Raw genomic sequence first — 8,841 nt, 5'->3', positions numbered from 1 at the left:
AGATTATTTTAGAAAAGAGAGAATTGTCGGGGTGTTGCATAGTGGTTAAGACTGAGGGCCTGTGTACAATAGGTCTCAGGTTCGAATCCCCCTGCCCCCATTTGTAATTTATATTGCCCTTGTGGCTCATTCGCACCAAAAAAAACAAATCGACATCTAAGAAATAAAATTGGATGGAGTTCCCATAGAAACACATAATTGTACTATCATGTCTCTATATGTAAACTTCTACGTACAATTTTAGACATTAGCTATATATATGACATAATGTTTGTTTTCAATGACCATGGGAGAAGACATGGGAATTCTCATAATTAAGCGGTCCCGTAAAATAAAATAAATTGACATTAACTCAAAACAACAGACTATACAAGGTAGTATTTTTTTGGATTTTGATTCGATCTCTATTGTTACAAATCGACATTAAATTTAATTTTACCTTTGTCAATCACCAATCACAAAAATGTTTATCGTGCATCACACGAGCTTAATACTACACAACATATGTCATACATAGTACTTAATAGTTTTTTTTATCATTAACTCTGTGATTTAACATTAGTATTTTCCTTTTTTTTGTCAAATAATTGTGGATATTTTTTTTTTTGAAAAAGAAAAGAAAAGGAGTAAACCATTAAGGCTTCCAAAGTTATATATAATGCACCAAAAAGGCAACAAAAACCATAAAAAGTTGATCAATAATTATAAATTTCTTCTTTTATAAATAGTTAATAGTAATAGTTCATAATTTTTGGATAACGATAACTTTAATCAAGAAATAAATAGGTAGCTAGGGCCTTCCGGCCTTGGTGAATGGTGAGTCGATAATGTTTTGGGACAAGTTAATTAAATAGGAAGGACAGCAAGAAGACATATTTAAAGAGCAATTAGCCTGCATCATGCAATTGCCGGTGATTTATATGCCTTTGACTTGGACATTTTATTATGCCAATTTATTAAGGATTCTAAATTCAATTATTAGGGTTAATTTTATAAAGTTAAGTCAATATTATCACATGTTGTGATTCAAATTGGATGGACTAAATTAACATCAATAAACATTAAGGGATCGAAAAAAAGACAAGGCGTAGTGAAAAGGAAAGGAGCGCTTAAATTAGATATGATATGATTTGACATAACAAACGGCTATATTTATTATTTTATAATAAGATATAATTGTGAATCTTTTGAGACATTGGTCATGCTGAGTTTATATAATTTAATTTAAAATATTTTTTTGTTGATTACAAACTTTTATATAAGGCGATTATACACAAAAGATCGCGTTGGTGTCGTATAGGTTAAGCAATGGAATCAATTAGTTAAACAATGGAATCAATGAGTTAAGCAATGAAACCAATTAGTTAAGCATTAGAACTAATTAGTTAAGCACTGAAACCAATTAGTTAAGCATTAAAACTAATTAGTTAAGCACTAGTTAAGCAATAGAAACAATTAGTTAAGCACTGAAACCGGCTGTCTTTCCGGTAACACAATCTTACACAAAAGTTTCCGTTTGTTGATTAGTATGCATGTACTATGCAAACTAGCATTTGATCGAATAACAAATTTCATAAATTACATATGCAAAGATGCAATTTTTGTAATGGAATACAAGGAATTGATAGTCTTTTATGATTTTCTACCATATTAGTTTGATATAAAAAAACTTTATATTCATTATTTCAAAAAAAAAAAAACTTTATATTCATACTGCGTATATACTTGTACCAATATTTAATTTGATCAAGCTAAAAGCAAACAATTACTTAAACTAATAGTACTATGACAAATTAATTTCACATGACACATACGAAGTACTTCGTAGTATATTTCAAACTAGCTAGTATGTGAAAATTATACTCCGTATTAATCAAACGGGAGAGTCAGTACTTCGTATCTGATAATTAAATTCGAACGAGGATATATAGTATTTTTTTTGTGTGTTAGCACCCGGTTTATCTTTATGGCTAATTCGGAGTTCTGGGTGAATATGTTCCAGTTCCCTCCCAATTGTTGATGCGGATGATCGAACACGGGTCCTCCCTACCAAATTCAACCCCAATTACCACTAAATCAACAGACAATTGGTAAACGAGGATATATAGTATGTAAACCGAAAACCTAACATAGGTGCATTGACCAAAATTGGCTAGTAGTAATAAAAAGGAAGAAAAGAGTTCAACTTTTATCCCTAATCCTCAAAGTTTTTCCTTCTTTGGCACATCATTAACATTAACATTAACATCATTAAATCCTCCTTTATCATATCCTCACTCAGTATTGACGATTTTGTAATAATAAACTAATGAAGTTGGTGTAAAAGACGATCTTAATTATTATAAATTATAACCACAATTCACATATTCCACTCGTTTTTGTAGTGATTACACCTTATAATTAGTTGAATTAGTTAAAATAATAAGTCAAAATTGGCAATTTAATTTGTTTGTATTTCATGACTAATGAGGTTGTCATTCCATGATACTCTCAATGAGTACGTTCAATTTCTAAGCTAATAATTAAGTGTCGGTAAAAAAGAATCTTTTGTAACACATTACACATGTGTGTTGCTCCTAGCTTTTCCCATTGTTTTATTTTCGATATGACTCGATTATACGGAGTCCTCATCTCTTTCTTACCTTTAGGTCATGTTCTTTAGAGTTCAATTGAACTGAACTGAACTGAAACGAATTTGACTAAACTAAACTGAAATTAACTGAACTGCGAAATAAGTCTTGAAACTATAGTTAAGCCAAAAAGAACAGGACCTTTCTATGTGTGACCATATTGTTTTTATTTGTTTTTCATAATGTTCATCACTTTGCCATTATTTGTGTGTCTTAATTTACTGTACTATTTACTGTACTAATTTAACCATTAATAGTTTTAGTTTTAAATTAGTAATTAAAAAAAATGATATTTAGAAAATTTACGTAGAATGGAATCCAATTAAATCTCATAAATTAACTTTTTTTCCTATTATTTATACTAGCTATATTATAAGTTTTTTTCCCCTATTATTTATATCCTAGCTATATTATAAGTTAATTTGCCTTCTTTTATAAAAAAAAAATAGAGGAATCTCAATGCACATAATACTACCGTCAAATAATACTAAATATAAAGAATATTTTAGAACGCAGGGAGTAATTATAAAGTACGCATTCTATTTCCGAAAAAGCTTAAATTAAATATTCATGCAATCCTAAATTGCTGCGTTAATAATAAATCCCACCGGGGCCGGGCCGTTACAATCCCATATCGAAGGAGATTTTGACATACAAACTTAAAATCAGTTGGTCGATCATCGGAGTTTCCCACCGATGTTAATATATTAGCCCACTAATTGCACCAAAAAAATAAATGTTAGCCTACTAATTTAGTAAAGATAAAAACACCAGACCGGTTCACACCGGAAAAGAAAAAAAAAAAAAAACCCTATTAAAGTGGCTCGATGATCTTTGCATCAAAAGACAAAATTTTAACTAATTTATGAATTACGGAGTAGAACTTAACAATAGTCATTCGGTATAATTTTGTCAAAATCCCAATTTGGTTCGTTGTAGAATTTTCGAATAATCACAAAGTACATAAACTATTCCAAACAACCTTAAAAGTACTTATGGTCATGTTTGATAATTACGGAGTAGTTGTAGTTGTTTCTTTTAACTAGGTTAGATTAGTTGGTTAAATTAGCTGATTTTATAAAGTGGATTTGCGCAGTGTTCTGTTCACCTGAATTTTATTTATCTTATTGATCCTGAACTTATCTATCCTTAACTTATCTTATTTTATCAGAATTTATTGACCCTTATCTTATCTTATTTTATCTTATCGATCTTATCTTATTGGAACTTATAGAATTACCTTATGTAATAATTACCTTATCTTATCTGAACTTATTAGTCTTTATTTTATCTTACCTTATTAGACCCGAAATAAGTGAAAATAATATGGAGAGAGCAGAGCCTTGGTATATTAACTGTTCGTTTGTTGTTAAGGTGTAAAGTGACCTTTAAGAACATTGACCTAAGGTTGATAAATATTGTAATTTTAGACAATATTACGACAAAATTGTCAGTTGACACCCATTTCTTCAAAGGTAAAAATTTAATATTAAGCTTTTTTAAAATTAGTTTTTCATCCCAAAACTCGCTTTCAGATATTTCTTGACCAAACATTTTCATTAGGTTTTTGAAATACTCAAACCTCTAATTCACCTTTAAAATCTTATTTTTTTTTCTCCTCTCTCCCATCAACCAAACACCTATAATCTAAATCAAGCAATTCTAAATTGATTTGGTAACCATTTTGTTCTTCATCGTATTGATTGTAAACTGAGAGCATGTACATTGGGGCTCTTGGAGTGGCTCTCCAAGTAGCTCTCCAACAAGAACTAACTCTTGGCCAACATTGGGGCTCTTGAGTGGTTCTTGAGGGGCTCTTCAGTAGCTCTTCATGGAGAGCTACTTCAAGATAGCTCTTGCCCAAGAGCCCTCCAAGAGTTGGTTCTTGTTGAAAAATGAGGAGTAACTTTTTTAAAGTAGATAGTAAGTTTGGGTAAAAATACAATTAAGTAGTAACTTTTTTACATTTTATATTTATGATTCAATAAAATGAAAAACTAATATGTTTAATTTTCTTTTACGGAAAATCTACAATAATGGTTACTTTTTCTTTTTTCCTTCCCTATTTAACAAGCCTAATATTGGGCTATTTATTTGCAACTAAAATTATTTTGTCTTCTTCTTTTTAACCCATTGGTTGAAAATGAAATCTAATTATTGTTAATATTGCAGTAACCTAAAATTTTCTATCATAATTACTTAACTTATTATTATTACCAATAAATATTAACATTGTTTGATATATATAAAATAAATGAAGAATTGACATGGGACCACCAAATGGTAAAAAATATTGGAGAGCTCATTTGAAGAACCAATCAATGTTCGGAAACTTTTGTGTAAGACCGCCTTACCGGAAAGACCACTTTAATTGCTTAACTAATTAGTTCTATTGCTTAACTAATTAATTTTAGTGCTTAACTAATTAGTTTCATTGCTTAACTAATTGATTTCAATGCTTAACTAATTAGTTCCAGTGCTTAACTTATACGACACCAAGGTAGTCTTTTGTATAAGACCGCCTTATATAAAAGTTTAACTTTTACATAAGGCGGTCTTACAAAAAATACCACCTTGTTGTCATATAAGTTAAGCAATGAAATCAATTAGTTAAGCACTGAAACTAATTAGTTAAACACTGGAACTATTTAGTTAAACACTTGAACTAGTTAGTTAAGCACTAAAACTAATTAGTTAAGCAAGGAAATAAATTAGTTAAGCAATCAAAGTGGTCTTTCCGGTAAGGCGGTCTTACACAAAAGTTGCCGATCAATGTTGGGTGTTTTTAGGAATGGATTTTGAGTGTATCTTGTAGAGAGATAATGGTAGAGAGAGAATGGAGAGCCCTCAAATAACTCTTTTGAAGAGCCAACCAATGTACGTGCTCTGATTGTTAACCATTTTGTTCTCCTTTCATATTGATTGTATAAGTGTACATGTACCCCCATTAATATTTGCTAATGCGTAGAAGCAAGTTTTATTCGATCTTGTGATCCATATATTAGCGTTACATACGGGCTTGGGTTATGGTATGTTTTAGAGAGTCCATTTACAAGAATAAAAGGGTTCTGCCTTAACAACATACTTCTCCCGTTTCGAAATAATATGGACACTTTGACTTTTGATACTACTCACAAATTTCAATTTGATCAGCATTTGGGATTTATGTGCAAGAAAAAACATAGTCGTATTATGTCTTGTTTTTTTTCGTATATATACTTTCGAAATATCAGCTAATTTACGAATAGAAAATTAGAGATATTAATTTCCAAACATTTACATTTGCAAGCGTGAAAAGGTAAATTGTCCCAATTATTTCGAAATGGAGGGAGTACGTAGCACTACTAGGGGAAGTAACTAGGGATGTCAGTGAGGTCGATTTCATGGGAGACCCGCCTCGCGTCCTCCCCAACTAGGCGGGCGATGGGGCTGAGAATGGGTACAAAAATCGTATTCGCTATATGGGTGACAGACTGATAGGCGATGGGGGTCAAGGGGCAGTGTGTATTTTGTGTTGGACCCGCCCCATGCCCGCCAGCCACGCTTCATACCCGTTAATCCTATCCGATTATCCTTTCCTATGTGAATTGAAATTTTTAAAGAAGATATAAAATTGAAAACGTTTTTTTCATTTGTTTGGATTTGTATGTATGTGATAATATGAAATAAGGTTATCTTTTAAATGTGTTAGTTTGGATTTTTTTTGTTATGGGGGTACTTTTCCCTGGTATATATGTTGTAAGGTGTTTGCTAAATAAGAAAAATTAGGCGGGTATGGGTTGTGAATAGGGATGGCAGTGGGTAATGGAACCGACCCGGATCCGTGGATCCAGATCCGTTTTCAACGGATCTGGATCCTCAATTTTTGGACCCGACGGATCCGGGTAGGATATGGATCCTTGGTTTTAAAAACGGATCTGGATCGGGTCCTAAGTCATTACCCGGATCCAGATCCGTTTACCCGTTTTTATATAAAAATATAAAAGTAAAGACTTAAGACTTGTAGTATTATTGAAGTTTTTGAACTTTTAATATTATTTATGTTGGATTTGTTAAATTTTATTTTAGTAAATGCTTGTATGGAAAAATAGCTTTGTTATTGAAGTTTTATTAAACTATGTTTTAAGGTTAAAATGAAAATTAAGGTCGTTTGATGAAAAAATAAGTTAGGATCCGTTTTGGATCCGTTTTGGACCCGAATCCGTAGGATCCGTCGGATCTGGATCTGGATCCTCAATTTCATTACCCAGCGGATCCGGGTAGGATCTGGATCCTTGCCCAAAAAACGGATCTGGATCTCGATCTTAGAGGATCCGGTCCAAATCCTACCCGTTGCCATCCCTAGTTGTGAAGGATATCCAGGCAGTTGATGGGCGGGAATTGTATCCGTTCAGGCGGAGATGAGGATGAAAATTATACCTAATAGGATGAAACTTTTAGGCGGAGTTCAGGACAGAGGGACAACACCTATACCACCCCACCTCATTAGCATCCCTAGAAATAATTAACCGTTACCTTTATAGAGTGACACATTCTTTTTGTTATCAATGTGAAACATTCGAGATCAAAATGATTTTGACACACTTTTATCTTCATTATGATTACTATAAAGTATAATTTTCCATATTTAACTCACAAAATGGTGTGCCAAAATCAATTTACGAAACACTCCCATAGCCACAAAAGAATATGCGTTGTTTCATGTGTTGGTTAGATGTTAACGGAAGTATAGGAATGATAATGTACGTCTAGTTAGAATCTTGAAAGTTAACAAGCACATGTGACAGTCACGTCAAAGTACAACATGCAACTATATAAACATGTCACTTCTATAAATGTTGTTGGTGGAATTACTATTACAGTCATGAACTACTGTATTTGTAATGTCATTTCTTAACAACTTGCTACCTAATTTTAAGTTAATTCTAGTTGATTTTAGTACCGCGTAATCTTTTCCATTTTTGAGTTTTGATAGTTATATTTTTGTCAATTTGAGAATAATCCAATTTGTGAATTTGATATTGAAAAGTCAATAAGGAGTATGTCCCATAATAAAATGTTTGCTACCTCAACTATCTTGATCCATACATACGTACATTGATACAGATCGACCTTTAATATACGTAATTGTATTGATTTCATATTCATTTACATATGCGCTTGTGTTCTTTTGAAGCTTCGGCTATGACTTTTAAGGGAGGAAAAGTATTTGGCAAGATGCCTTGCTGAATAAGTAGGCATGAGTTAGTTGTAAAATAGGTGGAGCAACAAGGGGAATATGCTACGGAGATTAACCAAAGATCCAGTGGAACAACATTTGCCATAAGAATTGCCGCTAGTTGGGGTATTGTTATCAATGTCCCACTCATTCAATATTCCAATTTAATTATTTACAAAATAATAAAAAGAGTGACTTTTTGCTTGTCTGGTCAAGTTTGATCTAAATTCTTTTAGTTTCTGGTCTTGGTCTGTATGATTTTTGGTATTATATATTTTTGCTTTTTCGGACATGATCCGATTTCTATGTCGAAAAAGAAAAAGAAAAAGAAAAAAAAAGACATGATCTGAATTTTTTTTGTAGGGTCTTATGAAATACTGAATAAACAATAAGAATAAGGTGAAGATCGAAGAGACTATCACCTTAATTTTCTACTATTATCACTTGTTTTTATTTTAACAATTTGCTTAGTTGTAGTAGTAGTTGTCAATCAGCTTGATTTATGGAGTAATTTGATTCAATTTATGAATAAAATAGAGTAGTTAGATTTGATATGATATGATCATGAATCATAATTATTCAATGAAAATTACCAAATCATTTGAAACAAACAAAAAGATTTGTACATAATAGTAGTCAATATATTATGTCACCTTTGTATCTATTTGATTCATATTTCACATTAAATTGTTGTTAGATTTTTATTAGATCGGTCTCAATACAGCAAATGATCAAACAATAAAATTTGACTTTTATAATCAAAACAAATTAAAGTAGATACGTATGAACAATTAGAAGAACAATTAGTTTTCTGAATATAATAATAAGACAACTTTAGAGTCAAAATTAACCTTCGGGTATTTTTCGATTATTAAATATCTGGACTTTAAAACGAAAGTATATTTGTTATGTACTCATGGACCTCTCTTAACAATGTCACAACTCAAAAGACATAATTCAGAAAGCGGTCCTAATAACGGAGGGCAACAAGAT

This window comes from Spinacia oleracea, chromosome 1, assembly GCF_020520425.1.
Source record: "Spinacia oleracea cultivar Varoflay chromosome 1, BTI_SOV_V1, whole genome shotgun sequence".
Classification (NCBI taxonomy): Eukaryota; Viridiplantae; Streptophyta; class Magnoliopsida; order Caryophyllales; family Amaranthaceae; genus Spinacia; species Spinacia oleracea.
Note: the sequence above shows the minus strand (reverse complement) of the source record.